This window comes from Ictidomys tridecemlineatus, chromosome 6 (genome assembly GCF_052094955.1).
Source record: "Ictidomys tridecemlineatus isolate mIctTri1 chromosome 6, mIctTri1.hap1, whole genome shotgun sequence".
NCBI classification, from domain to species: domain Eukaryota; kingdom Metazoa; phylum Chordata; class Mammalia; order Rodentia; family Sciuridae; genus Ictidomys; species Ictidomys tridecemlineatus.
Genome location: NC_135482.1, coordinates 149,303,583 through 149,324,563, shown reverse-complemented (window position 1 = coordinate 149,324,563; position 20,981 = coordinate 149,303,583). Strand labels below are relative to the sequence as shown.

At 35.5% G+C, this 20,981-nt stretch overlaps 1 protein-coding gene and 1 long non-coding RNA gene across 6 annotated transcripts in view; one reads left to right on the top strand and one right to left on the bottom strand.

Moving 5' to 3' along the window:
- Diaph3 (diaphanous related formin 3) overlaps positions 1–20,981 on the bottom strand; it is a 455,034-nt gene that overhangs the window by 42,174 nt on the left and 391,879 nt on the right. The gene's annotated exons all lie outside the window — the stretch shown is intronic.
- Positions 1–20,981, top strand: part of LOC110599471 (uncharacterized) — a 101,891-nt gene that overhangs the window by 64,410 nt on the left and 16,500 nt on the right. For 3 of the 5 annotated variants that reach the window (XR_002485469.3, XR_013423332.1, XR_013423329.1), the window contains 2 exons: positions 2,139–2,268; positions 9,900–10,083. This is a non-coding gene — a long non-coding RNA (uncharacterized LOC110599471). Of the gene's footprint in view, positions 1–2,138; positions 2,269–9,899; positions 10,084–13,903; positions 14,116–15,117; positions 16,414–19,144; positions 19,323–20,981 lie in introns of those variants that run through there. The other 2 variants (XR_013423330.1, XR_013423331.1) reach the window with 2 other exon arrangements.

Genomic DNA, 20,981 nt, shown 5'->3' with positions numbered 1-20,981 from the left:
TTCCAGGATTCTCAGTATATACATGTAAATCTGAGATAGTGGCCATGGCCATATCTGACAATGAAGCACCTGAAATGTCTGATCCCAACAAACATATAGTAAAATGCAAAATAGACATTGATATTAAAGATTTTACATGAAAAAAGCAAAGTATCTGATTAATATGCTAATGCTAATAACATGTTGAAATAATACTTTCTATCTGAGTTAAATATCAGTAAAATTAATGTCATCTAAGTTTCATATATTCTCCACATTTTAAGTCTATTAGACAAAAACATAGTGTTACACCTTTTTGTTGTACATCTACTATATTTTTTTCTATATATTTCCTTTTCTATATATTTCTGATTGGATTGTATCCACAACCACTCTTAGAGAAAATGCGGACAGTAAGACTGTCCCTGAATGCTCTTTCTGTTTCTGAAATCCTAGCCAAGGGAACAATGAGAGAAAGCCTGGGCTAGAATGTCCAGATACATATCATCTTGAAGGACACTAGCTTTCTAATCATAAACACAGGGAACTAGACTGAGTTAGTGTTATTTATAAAAAGCGACTTTCTTGTATGAACTCCAGGAAAGGGACAATTAGTTCTTGAGATGCTGGTCCTAAAAGCAAATTAAGAAAGCTAATGGTGATGATGTTACTGCTTCTGCAGCCTAACATCTAAACCCCTTCTCAGTGGCAACTGGCACAGAACTAATGGCACTATGCAAAGGACACATGCTCATCCAGCAGACTACCACTGGACAAAGTGCCATGGAGGAGAGGAGACACCATTTGCTTAAGCACCTTCATCATTTTGGTGAAGGACAGAGGTGCTGTCAGCCTGTCCCCACTGAACTCTTTGAGCAGTTACAGATTTCTTGTAAACTTTCCCTAATAAATCATGTTTTATATTCTGTGTCCAGTCACTTCCTTTTCCCTTCTTCTTCTTCTTTCCTTACCCAGCAGTACTGAGGATTGATCGTAGGGGTGCTCTACCACTTAGCTAAATCACTAGCCTTTTTGAGACAAGATCTCACTAAGTTGCTAAGGCTGGCCTCAAACTTGTAATTCTCCTGCTTCAGCCTCCTGAGTCATTGGGATTAAAAGTATGTATGACCATATTTATATTAGAAGAAATATTTCTAAAAAGATCATATTCAGCCTTTCTTTGGCCTCTTTCTTTGGCCTTCTCACAACCTACAATGGTACTACTGGGCTATGGATCTGACCCCGTATCTAATGATCTTCCAGTGCACCAAATTGTAATTATTTTTGCTTGTCTAAACTGTCAAAATTCTTAATTTCATGTTCTATATTTTCCAATAAACTTCTAAAATTTCCATTTTTTCTTTCATTTTCTGAGATGTATTCATCTTAGAGTCCTGATCTAATGACTCCAATATGTGGATTATCTACATGTCTATTTCTTGTATATGTATAGTGTGTTCATATGTCCTATCTCTTAGCATGCCTAGCAATTATTAACTGAAATACAGACACTGTATATATACTAAAAAACAAAAAATTAAAAACAAAAACTTAGGAGGCCTAAGATGATGATGGGGCTACCAGATGATTCACTTTCTTCTCTTAGGAAGGAAAGGTAAATGACATTACTTCAATCCAACCAGGAACTAGCACCTTAGGCTAAGTGGAAGTATTGATAAGACTAAATTTTCTTAGATTTTGTCCATTTCCCAGAGCATAGCTCTCAAGTGTTCTTGACATTTCCTCAGTAATTCCTTTCTGCCCCTTTTAAAGCTAGACTTCTAGACTCTTACAATTTGAAGCTTCAGATTTTAGTAAACCTCATTCTGTAAACTGACTCTGCTGAGGTCTTTCTAGTCTCCTTTTTTTTTTTTTTTGCCAGTTTAGTACCACATAACTAACAAAACTTGGCAGCTTTCTTCATACAAAAGTACAGGCTACAGTATCATCTCCCTGGAAAGTAGACTTCTTTAAAAAACTTTAGGTCCTCTGTTCTTCATTGCTTCCACAGTCCTTGGAATTTTTTACAAAATCTGTTCCTGGGGGGAATGCTGAATGGCTACCAGTTCCATCCCCATCTGGAAGTAGCAGCTTGCTTTAGCATTTTTTCTTAACACTCTTCATATTTTTATCATTTATTTGTCATTTTCTTCCTTCAGTAGGATGTAACCTCCAAGAGGTCTGGTCTGCCTCCCAATCCCAGAGTTGTACTATTATGATTTGGATCGGATGTCCCCACCAAAGGCTCATGTGTTGAAGATCTGGTTCCCAATGTGGCAATGTTCAGAGGTAAAACTTTTGGGAAGTGATTGGAATATGGGGGGTCTGAACTCATCAATGGATTAATCCATTGATGGATTCGCAGATTAATGGGAGGTTTTAGAAAATGTAGGAAGTGGGACCTATTTAAAAAGTGAGAGCTTGGGTACTGTTTCTTATCCACTGGACCCTTCCTGTTACACACTTTCTCTGTTTCTTGGGCAGTTTTGCTCCATCAAATGCTCCCTGCCATGATGTTCTGTCACTGTAAGTCCACTGCAATGCAGCCAAGCAACTACAGACTGAAACCTCTGAAACAGACAAAATTACTTGGTACATTAAGTGTAGTATGCCATTACCTGTATAAGTGATCTAGAAACTGGTTAAATATATGGAAAATAGGGTTTTCTCAAGTTAAATGTAAAAGCTCAGAGAAATAAAATAGACTTTTTTTTTTTGCAGTTACAACATATCAGGAGAAAACTGCAGGACTCCTTTAAATTGCTTTTCTCAGTTATTTTGTCATGGTGATAGAAAGCTGACTAACATATTATCTACCTTCAAGTCTTAAAAAATGTGGAAAGAATAAAAGAATGAACACATGTCCATTGCATTGACAAGATGGGAGAAACCTGAATAAATGTAATTCTTAAATTAAAAAATTGAGGGCCAGGTTGTGGCTCGGTGGTAGAGTGCTTGCCAAGAATGGGTGAGGCATTGGATTCAATCTCGGCACCACATAAAAATAAACAAAATTAAAGGTACTGTGTTCATATACAACAACAAAAAAATTTTTTAAATGAATTGATTTGTCTCACAATCAGTCTCACAGCCAGTATCACAGAAATTTTTTCTACCATCCTTTACTAGGTCCCTCCTATGTGCCAAACAGTGTTATTAGGAATATGGTGTTCAAAAAAGGTACAGCATAATCTTTACTCTAAAGAAACAGACTGGCAAATAAGGATTAAAAACACACTTATGACAAGAGAGCAGCATTGAATTTTTCAACACATGAAGACCTTAACTAACAAATCTCTTAAAGTTTTTTAGGGAAGTTACATTCTTGCTCCTAAGATTTTCCTTTGATTCTGTTCAGAACAATCTGCCAGCTCTTTTATAATAGCTTTCAGGGCCAGCAGCATCATAATGGTAAAAAATTTTCCCCTAAAAGTGGACTGATTTTAGAAACAATTGGAAGCTTTTTGGAATGAAGTTTCATAAAAAAGGAATCTCATAAAAATTATTTCAAGCCAATGAAGGAAGACTATGAAGAAAATGGGACTTCTCTTTATTTTCTAAACTGATTTTAAACCAATGTCAAGAAACTTCAGCTGGATTGGGTGTAAGGCTTAGTGATAGAGCACTTGCCTAGCATGTACAGGGTCCTGGGCTTAATCTCCACCATAGCATGGGGTGGGGCAGGGAAACTAATGACAACAACAACAAAGAACAGATCTTTAAAATTTGTAAGCATTGCTGAAACAAGTATTTTAGTGTTTTCTTTCATTATTTTAGTCCTATGGTAAAACATAATTTTCAGATACAATTCCCACCGAAAGGTTAAACTGAAGAATACAGAGAAGAAATGGTGTGTGAGGAACATAGGGACATATATTCTCCTCAGGGTAAATGAGAGCACTTAGATTTCTTGAATTATGCATTTCATGGTTTAAAATGTGACAATTTGCTGTACTATTATTACTAAGCAATTTTTAAATAATGGACAATGTTATTTTTTATCTCCTGATATTGAACTATGTCCATGTTTGTTTTCCTCAAATACCTTTGTTTACCCACTAAAAACATATTTTATATAACATAATTTTTGATCACCCTCAAATGTGAACTTAAAAAAATTTAATAAGAAACAACTGTGAAGAAAAAAGTAACTTTTCTATTTTCAATTGCAGAGCAAACTAGGCCCTCAAAGAGGGTAGAAAGAAGGAGAGAGAGAAGCATTATAGATACAAATAAAGTCAACTACAAAAATTAAAGTTGGCTGCAAATAATGGTGGTAAATAAACTTTGCTTATATCTTTAATATATACTCTTAAAATACATTCTAAAATTTCTATTTATAAACTATTACAGAATCCCAAATGTTCACTGAAAAGTATCCGAAACTGACAAGCCACCCTCTTAAAAACACTTTCTTTTATTTAGATTCCTGAACAAACAAGCTTTCACTTTGAGTCTGTTACTAATAACAGAAAATAAAGCCACCCTGAAAGGTCAACTTTCTTCTGCCTCTTTTTTCTCTCTGTCAGTCATTCTCAGATTACTATTAATAACTCAGATTAGTTCCTTTAGCATTTTTTGGACAATACAGTTAAATGGATTTTGTCAAATTAAAACCACTACCACAAATATATTGATATTTTGTAACATTTTTATGGAAGTGTTTTGATTGGATAGGATTGACACATGCCCATAAATGCAAGGAAGTAATTATGATTATATTATTAGCAGTTATTGTGGCAATAATTTCAGAAAATGGTTATATCCATCTGTCTAAGAACACAGACTTAACATAAAATGAAGTCATATTCATTACATGAAAGAAGTGATTAGAATTTTGCAGTAAAGCCAGCTAAATGTGTTTCTACCAACCTCCAAGTTTAAGTTTTAATGCATTTTTAAATGTTTCTGGTCTCAAAACATTGAACAGCTGACAATTTTCCCCAAGAGAACAATACCTTGAGGGGAAAAGCAATTAGAATATGGATTGACCAGCAATCAGTAATCATTACTTGGTACATTAAATGTAGTATGCCAGCACCTGGTTAAGTGATTTAGAAACTAGTTAAAATATCTGGAAAACAGGGATTTCTCAAGTTAAATGTGAAATCCCAGAGTGGGGGAAAAATGAACTTTCTTATATTTATAACATATCAGGAGAAAAACTGAAGAATAAAGTTTTAGACAGTTAAAATTGGATGAACATATTTAAGGCAATTGGAATCAAAGGGATTGAAGAAAAAAATCTGGCATTTCTGGCAAGTTTAAATTCCCAAAGTTTATAATTTGTAAGAGCTGATGATACATCTCACATCAAGATTTAATATTTCTATGAAGGTTGTTTAAATAAATGCTACCATTTGAAAAGAGCCTTTATTAAATTCTTAAACTAGAAAAGAAATGAAGTTACTAAACTAGTGAGAAAAGAATTTCCACAGCCCTTTACCACTGACATCCCTGCACCTACATGGCTGCTGTCCACAGACTCTCCCTTTCCTCCCACTTCTGTAGACTAGTGGTCCAAGCTCTAGCAGATTTCCTCCATTCATGACCCAGACTCCACTACCTCTCATTCAATGACAGCTCTCCTGTAACTCACTTATCTCTTCCTAACATCATCAATCTTTCCCCACTTCACTGGATTACTCTCTGAAACAAACAAACAGGCTAATCTCTCTCTCTCTCTCTCTCTCTCTCTCTCAAAAAAAAATCAGGACTCATTGAATTCATTCCAATTAGGTGTTTTGTTCCTCCCACTCTACAAAACTTCTCCAAGTCACCAGTAACCTCCACAGTACCAAATCCAATGGTCACTTTTCGTTCTTACCTTATGAGACTTCTCAGTAGTACTATACAGTTGTCACTCTTTGCTCCCTGAAATTCTTGCTTTCTTTGGCTTCCTGATCATCAGACTTGCATGGTTTTCTTTTTCAGTGTTTTATTATTCTTTCTTTCTCTTATTAAGCCCTAACTCACAGCATGTCCCATGTCCTTGATCATCTCTCTTTTCTATCTACACTCAATTTCAAAGTAATCTACTCCAGTCACATTGTTATATCATTACCTGCTTCTAATTTTCAAATTTCTGTCTCCACAGCCCTGACCTATCTCTGGAATGTATATTCTGAATTTTTTTCATCTCTTCATACATGTACTTAGGGTAATGATGTCCATCTCATTCCAACATCTTTCCTACCCCCATGCCCACTCCCTTCTCCTCCCTCCCCTTTGCCCTATCTAAAGTTCCTCCATTCTTCCCATGCTCCCCCCGACCACAATCCCCATTATGTATCCACATATCAGAGAAACCAAATATTCTGAATATTTTTAATGAGGTATATTCCTTTTCTTGTAACAGTAATGATTTTTAAAAACACTGCTTATTTCTGAGTTAAAAAAGGATTATTGTTTGTAAACAATTAGACTAGTTTAAAAGTCCATTTGCTCAAAAAACTTTGTTGACACATGATATTTCTTAATTAGGATATAAAGATGAACAAAGCAATCTGAAAACTGCCTGTCTCCTAACACCTGGACATAACAACTTTTAGACACATATAAATTCATTAAAATCTATGAGAAAATACAGATCTATGCATATTTGAAACAAAATTGTACCTGCTAAAAAGTTTTTAAATAAACATATATTGCTTATATTTTTCAGATGAGTTCCTTTTTTTGGTACCAGATATTGAATCCAAGGGTGCTTAACCACTGAGCAACATTCCCACCCCTTTTTATTTATTTTGAAATAAGGTGACACTAAATTGCTTAGGGCCTTGCTAAATTGCTGAGGTTGGTCCCAAACTTTCAATCCTCCTTCCTCAGTCCTTCAAGTTGTTGGGATTATAGCTGTGTGTCACCATGCCTGGCTCGGATAAGTAACTTGTAAGTGAGCCTGTAATTTTATAGAATTAGTAGTCTAATGTGATTTTCTTTTGATCTTGCAAAATAACAGATAGGTGACATTCTAGAAAGATTGTGCTGAAAAATTACCTTGGTATATTGACAAACATCACTTTACTATAGATGTTAACAAAATAAATAATTATTATCTGAAATGCTTGGAAGCAGAAGTATTCTAAGATTTAGAATTTTTTGTTGGGCATGGTGGTGCATGATTGCACTCAGCAGGCTGAGGCAGGAGGACTGCAAATTTGAGACCAGCCTGGGCAATTCTGCAAGACCCTGTCTCAAAATTTAATAAGAAAGACTGGGGATGTTGCTCAGTGGTAGAGTGCTTGCCAAGAATATACGAGGTCCTTGGTTCAATTCCCAGTACTACAAAAGAAACAAAAAATAAAATATTATTATTATTATTTTAGAGAGAGAGAGAATATTTTAATATTTATTTTTTAGTTTTCGGTGGACACAACATCTTTATTTTATTTTTATGTGGTGCTGAGGATCGAACCCAGCGCCCTGCGTATGCCAGGCAAGCATGTTACCGCTTGAGCCACATCCCCAGCTCCTGTTATGATTATTAAATGAGATGATATATGTAAATATCAGCATAGTACCTGAAAGGCTTAACAAATCCTGGCTAATAAACTAATATAATGGTAATAATAAACTTGTTTACTAACTCTCATGTTTTTCTAACTCTTTCCACAAAAGCTATTCAAATGAACAAGCAAAAAATAAAACAAAGATGAAATTCATGCTGAGCTCTGAATTCTGCCTGAAAGTTTTAAAACAAGACAATTTATTACTAAGAACAAAGCTATACTTTGAAATCAGTTTGTTCTGTCAAAAAGACAAAAACACTCAGAGAATGTAATTGAATGACTATAATGCTCCCTGGCCAAGAAGCCAGGCTTTAGCTTGCTCTTTAAAGTACATGCAAGTGAGCATTGTTCTTACCATTTTAATACAGACTTTCCACCCCTAAATTGGCTTTCTGAAATAGTTAGATAATTGTCGAACACTTTTAAGTCACTTTGTCAGTGTTCTTGAACTGTGAAAATAATTCAGGGTTGAACTCGTAAAATATACTCTCCAAGGTCCAAGTTTAAGTGAGCACAGTGATTTGTTTCCTAACAATAGAGTCCAGCTAAATTTAAAGACTCCTTTGTACTGGACAGTCCTTGAAGCTTTGAGTCCCTCTCTTATCCACAATCCTTCTCAGCAAAGCACCCAAGGGAAGTTTTTTGTGCATATAATGTACTCTCACCACCCTCAAAATCATCATGATCAATAACTAGCACCCCATCATTACCACAGTGTACTCATTGCTTTAACGGCTTCCTCTATTGAGTTTACTATCACTACCTCTCTTACAATTCCCAATAACAGGTATGAGTAAGCTAGGTCCTTTTTTTTTTTTTAACTTCATTTAAATCTCAGAACAAGTTGAAGTATGCTGCATCCATATGACAAATGAGGAAATCAAGATACAGAACTTAAGGGCAAAGTTTGGCCTAAGTTTCTATAGTTAGTGACTGGGAAAGCCAGAATTCAGATGGAAATTTGGGTAACTCCAAGTCACATGCTCTTTCCATAGCTTAGTCTGTCTTTTGGCACAGAATTAATATTAAAAAACGATTTGCTGCATGAATGGATAAATAAAAGTAGTCATGCTGTGGTTCACACAACTCATTGGAAAAAGGAATAGTATTTGATCCATAGGCAGTACAGATTGGCAGGAGGTAATCCGGTGGGAGACTCTACACTACAGAATTTTATACTAGATAGTAACCAAGTCATCCTGTGAGTCCCTCTCTTGAGACTATCAAACACCTGGAGAAGGGTACTGAGTGTAGAAATACTGAAATGGAGGACCAGAGAGCAGGTAGCAGGTTAGTGCCATAAAATCAAGAAAACCACATGTAAACATGAGCCAGAAGAGTAAAAGCCCTGTAGCCAGTTACTAGTGACAAAAGAAACAGAGAAGTAGAGACAGAGAAAAGCCACATCACGAGCATGGTTCTGTACTCTTGGTGCAATGGCAATATCCTAAACAGCTTTTGAGTTCTCAAGTGATCAACTGCGTAGTTGCTGATATGAACTTTTAAGCTTTTACTGGTTCCTCTTTCTCTAACCAAGATTGATTCTTTTCTTGGGAAACAGCTGTCTCATCTATCTGCTCAAGCCCTACCTTTAATTTCCCACATATAATCCATTGCCATGTTCTGCATTTTCAATCTCCACTGCTTCTACTCTGGTCCAAGCACCACCTCTTCCTGTTTGGATCACTGCAGTTTCTTCCAACCTGATATCCAAACAATATATTACTAGTCTCCCAAATCCATTCTGCATGTATCTGGTTCTTCATTTACTTTCTGCACCTAGTTCAGACTCATATAGCTCTTATTTAAAATACCTCTTCTTGGGGGCAGCTCACCTTCAGAGTAGGCTGGTCCTCCTGTTTATTAACTCTTTCGTCATCATGCACTTTCTCAAGAATATCACACAATTACAATTGTTCATTTTAATAAGTCTTCCCTTCTAGACAACAGGCTCTATGTCTGTTTTGTTTAATGCTATATTCCAAGTACAGTGCCTGGCCTATAAGAAATGAAAAACAAATATTTACTCAATAAAAACTGCTTGGTGTTTCTTAATAACATGTCATTTGCAGGAATTTGAGCCTATTTTTAGAGCCTAAGAACTCAATATAAACTCTCAAATGTATTTTCATAAATATTTCATGACTAAAAGAACAAAGATCCAGTCTACCTCCAAAGATGACTACCATTTTGCATGCACTGTGCAAAGTTGTCTAGGATTGACAAAGAGGTGTGTGGAGCGGTACAGACTTCATTGAGTATTCAAAGGGAAGACATCGACAGTTTTTAAGCAGCTTCATGGTCTAATTAAATCAGTGTTTTAGGAAGAAAATTTGGTAGTAGTAGAACAGAGATTTTCTATCCTGAAAATGAAGACTCAAAAGAAGTCTTTTTGGATTTTTCTTTGGACAGGACTCTGTGATAGATGTAGTCATCTTGCAGGCATGAGCTGCTGAGCCCAAGGACACTCCCCTGGAGTCTAAGAGGAAGAGTAAGAAGAATCTAAAGCCTGGATGACATTAATGAACACTGAATGAAAACCAAATAAAAAAAAAGCTTTTTTAAAAAAAAATAAAACAAATTATGAGATCCTCAACCTCTGTTTATAACTTTACCTCTTCTGTTGTCTTCATTCCTCTAATAAGATATCATACCTTGGATTTTAACCTCCACAGTGCTTCTGCTATACATCTCATCTACATCAATTACACTGCTCCAACTTCAAGTGACAGGGTTTACAGAGTGCCTTAAATAAGAGACATATTTGTTCTCTTTTTTGTCTTTTGGGGGTGGCTGACTGAGGTGTCAGGGAGCTGGCTGAGGGTGTGGAGAACATACAACTTCATTTTCTATTTTAATTTTATAAGAAAATTGTTTTTGGAGAACAAAAATAAGTATTCTACCCATCCCTCAAAACCAAAATCCCCCAATCAACTTTCCCCTCCCATAAGTACAATAAGGGTGCAGGAAGAATATGAGCAAAATTGAAACCATTCTTCTCTTTTAACCAAAGCTTCTTACAAATTGAACAGAAATGATTATATGCTAGCAAGTGGGATAAAACCTTTCTTCTGCTTATTTATCTATATTCAGAATATTGCTGTCTTCCTTTCTCTTACTCATCCATTTGTTACCATTCATTATGAGGCTGTCTACTGCCTAGACATTAATGAGAGCACATCATGTTTTCTACCCTCAAAGAACTATTTAGAACTCATCTCAAGAAGTCATCACAAATTATCTGCTTAGCAAGTAGGTAACTGAATATTGTTTAGTGTATCTGATCTGTAGCATTATAGTTTTTGGAGGTTAAGAAACTTCCTAAAGGATCAAACCTTCAGCATCTGATTAGAGGAGGCGATGAAGAAGCACACAAGTATGAGGTATAATTTTGAGCTCTGTATACTAAATGTGTACACATTTAGTTCCTATATACATATAGCCATGCATTTAAACTTTAGTTTCTTCTACAGCTTCCTGGCCAATCAATAATCCTGCCTGTGCTTGACTATTACAACTGGAAAGGAGGTCACTCTGTCCTACAGGGAGATCAATCTACCATGGTTCAGTCCTGACAGCTAAAATTGTTTTCTTCAGAGTAAGACAACATGGGTTGCCCTGTTAACTTTCACTGGCCATATTTATTGTAAGAGATACATGAGATTATATAAGTGAAAGTACATAGTTCTTGCTTGCAGATGAAACTTTTTTTTTAAGTGTTCAGGAAGATGATGATTCAGTTGAATAATTTTAAGGATCACCTTTGAAAAAGGATGAGAGTAAGTTTATAACCACAACATTTTCAAGTGGACTAGTCACCTTAATGTTAATTGTATATAAAATTTTAATGCATAATATAGCACTTAACAGATAAACCTCAGCTATATATTAAGTAGTTGGTTGTGGACAAACTCATCTTTGACCATAATTTTTATATTAAAATCATAAATATTCATGATGATTCTACATTTTTTACATTCATAGACATGATGCTGGGCTTGGGCATTCAAGAAATATTAAATAAAAAGGCATAAAAATTAAGAGAGTGTCAACAACAAAAACAGAGATACCTCTCAGAGTAGGGCTCCATGCCAGCCAATACCCCAAACCCTTCACACAGGGCATATTTCCTAGTGTCATAAAATGCTTCTGAAGTAAATATTATCATATTGAACTCACAAATATGAAACTAAACCTAAGATAGTTCAAATAATTCAAAAATAATTCACATAATTTAAATCTAGCAGCTGAAGCTAGATTGGAAACCTGGTCTTTAATGTTATTGTCCTTCTATGAGGTTCCTTAATGCATATAATGGGTGGGTCTGGCAGAATTATTATGAAAACATATTCAGTCACTGGATCCTGTTCAAAATGAAATTACAGGTAGATGATTCTGTGACCACAGTGACAGATACACATATTAAGAATAAAAGAAATTCTCAGTTTTTTCTTTAAAATTCAGTATACTGTAGTAACTATCACAAAACACAATATAAACCCAGAAAAATATATTATTAAGCCTTCAAAACACTGACAAAATATACCCAAAAGATCTTCATTATAATAATCCTGGAAGTTTGGTATTTTAGAAAAAAGTACTAACTTCATACTTAAGACTACCTTAAAGCTTCTGAGTTTATAAAGCAAGTAAAAATGGTTGTCAGCATTAAAATGTCAAGAATTTATAAATTATTAGATTCATTTTAAAGTAGGAATTGTGTGTGTGTATGTGTCTATATATGTATGTGTATATATATATATATGGCATGCATATGGCAGGTACTGGGGATTGAACTCAGGGCATTTGACCACTGAATCACATCCCCAGACCGATTTTGTATTTAGAGATAGGGTCTCACTGAGTTGCTTAGTGCCTTGCTTTTGCTGAGGTTGCCTTTGAACTTATGATTCTCTTGTCTCAGCCTCCTGAGCCAAAGTGCTATTCTTGTGGTTCCCCCAAACTAAGAAGCAAAACAAAAAAGCCACCAAAACCTGACAAGTATTAAAATAGACAACATTAATGTCACCAGTCGTAGTTGACTTTTATTTATAATGATCTCTGCAGAGATCACAGAATAAGAAATTCTAACAATAGAAACCAAGAAGATTAATGATTATTGAACTGGTATATACCAGGCATTAACCAGGTCCTTTTACATAATTCATCTTTAGTGGTATGACAACTTTGTTTGGCTGGTACAATTATGCAGGCCAAGTAGCAGTATGAAAGGTCAAGGTCATACTATCAGCCACCTCCTTCCCACTGCCATCATTCTGCTCATGCTGAGGAAAAAACCCCACACTTAACATTCCTTCCTTTAATATTGCAGAACATAAACCACCCTAATAAAGTAATAAACATTTAGAGAAGGTACTATGGAAAGTTATTGTAATCACAAATCTACATTCTTCTTGTTCTGAAATATACTTGAAGAACTCAAAGAGAAAATCAGATGTTTAGCACTTGACAATCCATTCAAATTTTCAGAAGTAGTGACAGCGTTTATTCAAAGCAAATAATTATAAACACTAATATGTTACAGGCCTAAATAAAACACACTATATAATCCAATTCATAGCTATTGAATGTGAAGTTCTTAATGAATTAGCTTAATGTGTCTATTAAGATGATATTAGTAGACAGGAGCATACCATAAGCAAGCTTCCAAAGTCATGTTGTAGTATCTTTTAATACCTCTTCAAAATAAACACTAATTTTAATGCATGTACTGTACAGTTTGTGTAACAGACATTTTCAATAGTGGAATGTTGAAAAATGAAGGAAAAGTGATAACTTTTTTATTTTTTAAGTCTTCATTATTTGTTAAATCCTTTAGGTAGGGCTTCCAACACCATAATATTTGAGCTTTTCAATCACTACAAAGATTACAAAATAACTTCCTGTATATTTTATTAAGGGCTGTGTGAAAAGTAACAAATACTTCACATTCATGTATTTTAAGGTCAGTGCCACCTCGAGAACTTCTTTTCCCCCTAACTTACTGATAATTTAAAGAAATTATATTCAGAATCCAACCCGGAAATAAACACAGTATAATCATGACTTATGGTCTATTTCTTTCCCTGACATTTAGCTCATGGTCTGCCTCTGATAAGGAAATGCATCTTTCTAAAAAGCACTCACAGTTTTCCTTAGCACAAGAAACAGTAGATTGCTCTTTTTCTTGTGACACACCATATAATGCCTTTCTTCCAGAGTATTTTTTCCGCTTGAAATTAAGCCATAAAATAAAATGTCTTACTTGAAAAACAGCACATTAGTGAAGTGGGACAAATGTACTTGTGCAATTTGAATTGAATTGTAGAATGTATAATAAAGAGCCACATTTTTTTTTTTTTTTTAGGGAAGATATCTAGCAAATACTTGATCTTCGTTCTATTTCATATTTCCAGGTAAAATTTTAGTTAACAAATAAAACACTGATTTAATGAAGAAAGCCTTAACTTGCAAAGGATGAGGCTTATAAATGTTGAAACAAAGATTGCCTATGGGCAAAAATGTGGAAAAAATGAAGCCTGCCTCTGCTTGCTATTGTTCCTGATGACACTACACTCCAGGCCACTCTCAAGCTGCTCATGGCTTATCCACAGAGGCATTTCTCCAGGTAATGTCACTGTGATCTGAACTCATATCTGTACCTTATCATCTGGGTGTAAGAGACAGTTTGCCAGTACTGCCAGGGGTGCTCTAGCTTAGCCATACCCCCAGCTCTTTGCTATTTTTTGAGTCAGGGTCTATGTTGTCTAAGCTGGCCCTGAAATTGTGATCCTCCTGCCTCAGGCTCCTGAGTCACTGGGATTATAGGCGTGTGCCACTGTGGCCCAGATGGAAAAAGCTCTTACTTAATTTCCAATGCAAGTGTTGGAAGTGAGACTTTCAAGAGGTCATGAGGTCATAGACATTAATTAATGTCATTTTTTTTTATTGTTGGTCGTTCAAAACATTACACAGTTCTTAATACATCATCTTTCACAGTTTGATTCAAGTGGGTTATGAACTCCCAACTTTACCCCATATACAGATTGCTGTATCACATCAGTTACCCTTCCATTGATTGACATATTGCTTTTCTAGTGTCTGATGTATTCTGCTGTCAGTCCTATTCTCTACTATCCCCCCTCCCCTCCCCTCCCCTCCCCTTTTCTCTCTCTACCCCTTCTACCGTAAATCATTTCTTCCATTTGTATTATCTAAGGAGTAGGTTTGTTACTGCAGAAATGGATTTATAAAAACTAAGTGTTCCTGTCCCTTGAGAGGGCTCCCTTGGCATGTGATGCCTTCTGCTATGCTACAATGCAACAAAAAGCCTTCACTGTGAACATTCCCTTGAATTTGGACTTCCTATCCTCCAGAACCATCAGCCAAATAAATTGGTTTGTTATAAATTACCTAGTCTGTGGTATTCTGTGTTAACAGCATAAAATGGAATAATGTGGAGGGTAGGCAATAAAGAAATGAAAGCTGATCCCTCATGACCTTGTAGAACCTATCTATAAGCTTGAAGCTGAAAACTTTTGAATTTTTCTATTATGAAAGTCAGTGTTATTTGGGTTTTCTTTTATTAACTTGAACCTAATCCTAACCAGTATGCATTTTTGTTGGGCAGGTGGAACTGGATATTTGTAAGGCAACAGGAGAGAAGTTTCTCCCTTTATTTTCTTTGGAAATTTTACATTATGATTTATGTGAATTTTGTATTTGGTCAAAAATTCTGAAAAATTTAAAAATGTTATGTGTGAAATATTAGCAATTTGTAGGGTTTTATGAAAACATCTATTTATTCTATGAAAAAGTTCATTAAAAAATAAACTTAAACATCTATCACTTCTGTAAAACTTCCTCAAAACAGAAGTCAACATGTTTACCTTTGTAACCAGTGTCTAGTTAGGTATTCTGCATGTGGCTGGTGCCTACCAATGCTGCTTGAACAAATAAAATGTGTCACTATTGCAAAATGCTCTTCTCTGTATGTGCCTGATGGTTACCAACAAAACTGAATGTACAAGAACAACTTTTAAGCATGGAGGAAAAACATTAGAAACATTAGCAGAACAGTTATTAGTAGTTAGTAAATGGTTAAGTACATGTAAGCCCACTTATTTATTTGTCTTAATAAAATCCTCAAGTGAAAGTTTCAAAAGTATTTATGTGGTATATTAGTCCATTCTCTGTTGCTATAATAAAATACGTGAGGCTGGGTACTTATGAAGAAAAGAAGTTTACTGAGCTCACAGTTTTGTATGCTGAAAGTCTAAACTGTATGGTTTGGACCCCCCTGGCTGTTTCACCAGCAGAGGTGAAGAAGACAGGGAGAAAGGGCAAGAGAGATCACATTTCTAAAAAGAAAGAGTATGACTGTAAGGACAAGTCTTGCAACCTTCCGTTGGAGTCTATCACCTGTATATAGCCTCACTGAGGACCAAGCTCCCAACACATGAATCTCTGGGGACATACTCCAAACTACAGCAAGTAGGGTGGGTGCAGAGTTGTTCTTAAAGAAGCACTGTGCAAATTTAGTCTTAATTTTTATGACTTTTATTTTTCTAACATTTTACTTCTATTAAAAGACCCAAAGAATGCAACTCACTAAATGCACACTTGACTAAATTTTCAAGCTAAAAATATTTATAAAAATTCTCCAAAAATCAAGAATTATGATTTACATTTTACATATATACTATAACAACGTATATTTAAAAAAACACCCATTTTCCTAAAAGGAACTGCTAACAATTACACCCAGTTTATATGAAAATTTGGTTAGAATAGCTCAATTGCAATTTACAGAAAAGGACTTTTTACTGAGCAAATGTATGAAACTTTCAGTAGATTGACAGGAATGTGTAACTTATTTTGTCAGTTTCATTTTTCATGTCATGTTAATAAATGTTATTTTGATAAAGATGATTTTTATTGTATTTATTGCACTGTGATTTTAATACAATCAAGGTTCCTCCAGTAAAGAAAAAACAAAAGGAAGAACCCTACTTCAACATATGTCCACATTCCTACATCTGCTTAAGAACTAAGTGAATTGATGGTGTGGGCTCCATGTTCTATATAATGAACAACTTCAGGGGAGAAAAATGGGTATAACAGTCCTATGAATACTCTGGACTTTCATTAATTCTACCTATTTGCCTGTCATCATTGGCATAAGAGCCTTTCTTTTTCACTTTACATTCATCTGACAAAATAATGGTAATGGGAAAGAGGTTGTGCAATGAAGAGGGAACTGGAATATGCCCCCTTTGGCATCAATCCTGCTGTGACAGGTGAAAGAGGGAAAGAATTGCATTCCTACTGTGTGGGTTGCTTGTGTCTGAAGGAACTAAACAGAATTAATCAAGGCAGATATTCTGAAAGCTGTACTACCAGAGTCATAGCCAGAGAGTACTGGCTGCTGCTTGTGCTTATAACTGCAGTGCTTCACTTGACAATACAAAAGCTTTTGGATAAAGATACAACTCTACGAAGAAGATTTTATTATGTTGGATAGAAAACTGTTTTCAAAATATTTTCCATAAGACATCTAAATACTCCTGTCAAAAGTTCAAGGTTCTTAGGGATTCAAAGTCAGAAAAGCAGCTTGCTATTCAAGAATTGGTACATGACCTTATAGAAGGACCAAGGACGCTTTAATTTATAGAGGGTCCTCAGGAAACATTTTAAAAAAAAAGCCTCCGATTTTTCCACATGGTCTTTATTGACTTTTCCTGTTAGTTTCAGGGAAATTACTGAGATATGATCATTTCTTGTGAACATGGTACTGTATTCTGTGTCCATTTTAAACCATCTATCTGCTAGAACACCTTTCTGGTACTGCAGTGAATAGAAAGCTAAACACTACACCTGAGTTACTCTTGAAATTTGGACGTGATTTGGTTTGGCCAGTCTCCAAACTGCTTATGGTTTAGAAAGCTGGAGATGAGGGAGAAGCCATGTTTTTGCTGATGTTGCTTCCAAGTGTGACTTTGGAAGCATTTGGTTGTGTGGTCACTAGCTGTGAGGACTGAAAGGCAGTAAGACAGCTATCTAATTTACTGGTGTGGACTAAAGGCTACTGGTGTGATCTGCATGGTTCTTCAGGTGGCAGTAACAGCAGTGGCCTTCTGATCATGGCTTCCTGTCAGGGAGTGGCAGTGAGGATCTGAACCAGCAGCTTCCCAGTTCAGCTTCTTTGTCAAAGAGGAGGGAATTACCTTGGTGACCAATATTATGGCTTTGGATGTAGTTCATCAAAGTTCAAGCTAGGGGGCTGGGGTTGTGGCTCAGCAGTAGAGCGCTTGCCTCACATGTGTGAAGCACTGGGTTTGATCCTCAGCCCCACATAAAAATAAATAAACAAAATAAATGTATCGTGTCCAACCACAACCAAAAAAAGTTCAAGGTAGATTGTTTCTTAAGTCCTCCCAGTAATACTGAAATCCACTTACTTTGCCATTTTAAATTCTTTTTTTGCTTAAACTGGATTCTGGTTTCTGTAACAGAACCCTGAACAAATATACCTCCCATTCCAAGAAAGCAATTTCCTATTCCATAGGGAAGAGGAGGGACAATGCAGTTTCTCAAGGTCTACAGGAAAGGAGCAGACCAGAATAGTGGTGACATTAATGGGTAATCTCTTTCTGTTCCCCTCTTTGAATGAAGTTGTGCTGTGGTGACAGTGAAATAGGTTCCAGGACCAGGAGAGTCCAATGCTTAAAATATTCTCTTGACCTGTGGTGTCCAGATTGTTCTCCCAGGACAATAGCTAAGATTTAAAAACCTAAGTATAAAAAGACATTAGTAGCAAAAATCTAACCTGCTCAGAGTTGGGGATACCTTATTACAGTCCCAATAGCTGCAGGCTCTCATTAATTCATGGAATCAGTGGGGTTCTGACATGCTACATCCACTCTTGCCAACTTAGCCATCTAACTTTCCATGAGACATTATGTATCTGGCAAGTTAAATTAGAAACTTAGTTTAAGTATGTTGTGTGGCTTTTCACACCAATACATTTTGAAACATTTAGATTTTTTTTTTTTTTTTTGAGATGGTCTCAAACTCCAGATCCTCCTGCTTCATCCACCTAAGTAAGTAGTTGGGATTAGAGGCAAGTAGCTGAGATTATAGTTTGTGCCACCACACCCAGCTCAAGTCCTTTGATAAAAGATTTTCTTTTATTATGTCCTGCCTAAAGATTCAGCTTTGCTGGAAAACACTGGTTTATCCGCACCAATATCTTGACAAGATTGGCAATCACTATGCGCCAGTATTTGTGATAAAAAGGAAAGTCCTTTTTTATATTTCATGAGGCTTATCTATAAATTGTGGGTAAGATTACCAGAATTAGCCTATATATATTTTTTTCTTTGTTAAAATGAAAATGAGGAGACTTGGTTGAATTTGAATTTCAGGTAAACAATGAATAACTTTTTAGTGTAAGTATATCCCATTTGTAACTATACTTTAGTAATCAAGCTGTTAACTCATGATTCTTTTAAAGTTATTTGCAACGTTTCTATATCTATGTAAAAACCTAGGCGAATTCACAGTGTGGGTTCAAATTGGAACATGCTTATGTTAAAGAAGTTAACTTGTTTGTCTGAAATTCAAATCCAACTAACCATCCTCTTATTTCTGGCTAGGTTAGCTGAAGAAGATCCCAAACAGCCCTTCTATGTACTACCAGTACATAGTGATTTATTCCATACCAGCTCAGGAGCCTGAGACTACGATAAGGATTTAAGATGTCTACTTTTACACAGAAGGAACTGGCACAGTGTCAGTAATTTATGGCATTATAAGTAATGGACAAAAAAAAAGGTATGTAGAACTCTTAACTGGCCTCAGACTTTAGTATTTCTTGAGATTGCTCAAACCTAGATTCAAATACTCACTTCCAGAGGAAGTAGCTCAATTTTTGGTGTTCTATAACCAGCTCTTCTTCCTTCCCTGCCTGGGATGTCAGGAAACTAAAAAGTAAGTCACAGTATGGACTCTACAGATTTCCCTCCATCTTTATATAGACAAGTCACCTTCAAATCCTCTCAAAGAAGAGATAGATCATAAATTACTGATGGAGTCAAAAGAGCTGATTGTCTTCTATAGTTGTCATCGATAGTGAAAAAAACAGTTCTGAAGATTATGCATAATAAAAGTCACCTATTTGAATTTTTGCATCTTTGGAGAACAGAAAACACTGATTTTGTTGTCTTTAATACTTCAATAAGTTAGAAATTTGGCTATGGCAAAGTTGAAACCAGGGTAGTACCTTGTACTGTTGTTGCTGTGATGAATACCCCAGAACAGAAAAGCTATTCTAGAGTTTCAACATTTTTTACCAAAGCATGTACTCTGTAACACAGAAAAAAGAGCAGTATCAAGCAACTTAGTGCTTTTATTTGTTAAAATTATTCTGCTAAAGTATGGGAAATGAAAATGTGGCCAAATTTTGAAATGTAATTTATGTCTAGAAAATAAAATAATTTGCAACATAGTTAAGTTTTGCTCAAGTCTGGAGTGATAACATGAAAAATTCTCAGACTAGCCATTTTCGGAGTAGAAAATTACTATATTTTCAATCAGCCTAATACGGCAGTTGTTTTTCATAGGCAAAGAAAAGCTAAGAAAGACAGTCTGTAGACATTCAGCATAGGCTGGCAAAATTTAGCTGCTAGTTTCTTCTTATCCTTGCTATATGTTCTTATATGGGACTTATCATTATCAATAAGAAGAAATAATAGAAATAAACAGAAGCAAGAGGAAAGGTCCAGACTGGCATGCATTAGCTTCTTGTCAACTATGGTTTTTCCTAATGAATTGCCCTGTTGCTCTATATCTCACTGATTACAGTACAACAGCTTTCATTAGTCACTGCAAATAGGACTTAGTGCCACCTTATTTACATTCTATTGCAAATAATTAGCATTTCATATTAAAATTGTCCAATGCACTTCTGAACTTACAGCAAGACTAGTTGACATCAACCAATACTTGATTCCATCCTGGAAAAGCTTGAAAACACAGTCTGTGCTTTATAGTTACAATGGTGTCAGCAGTGAATTCTATCATGGCTTAAATTCTTCCCAATATTGTAGCTGGGGATATCAAAATGCTGCTGTAATTAGACCTCGAAAGCCTGACTTCCGTAGTGGTAGAACTGTCATAGAAGGGGAGGAATTGATAATCAAAGTTTATAATAACTCAAACCTCTGCAATTATTGCTAGAACACGAACACAACCATTTTAAACAGCAGAAACCAACTTAATACAAAGCTTTATTACACAGATAAAATACACAGGGAAAAAACATGGTATCATATACTTTGATGACCAATGCCTTTCTCTGCTAACCCTTTATATAATTACCTACTAAGTTTCAAACTTGATTATTAACTTGATCAGGAGGCATGTCTTCTGAAAACATGACTGCCATTATATTTTACAGATTGTAAAGGCTATTCTATCAGACAAGTCAGAACT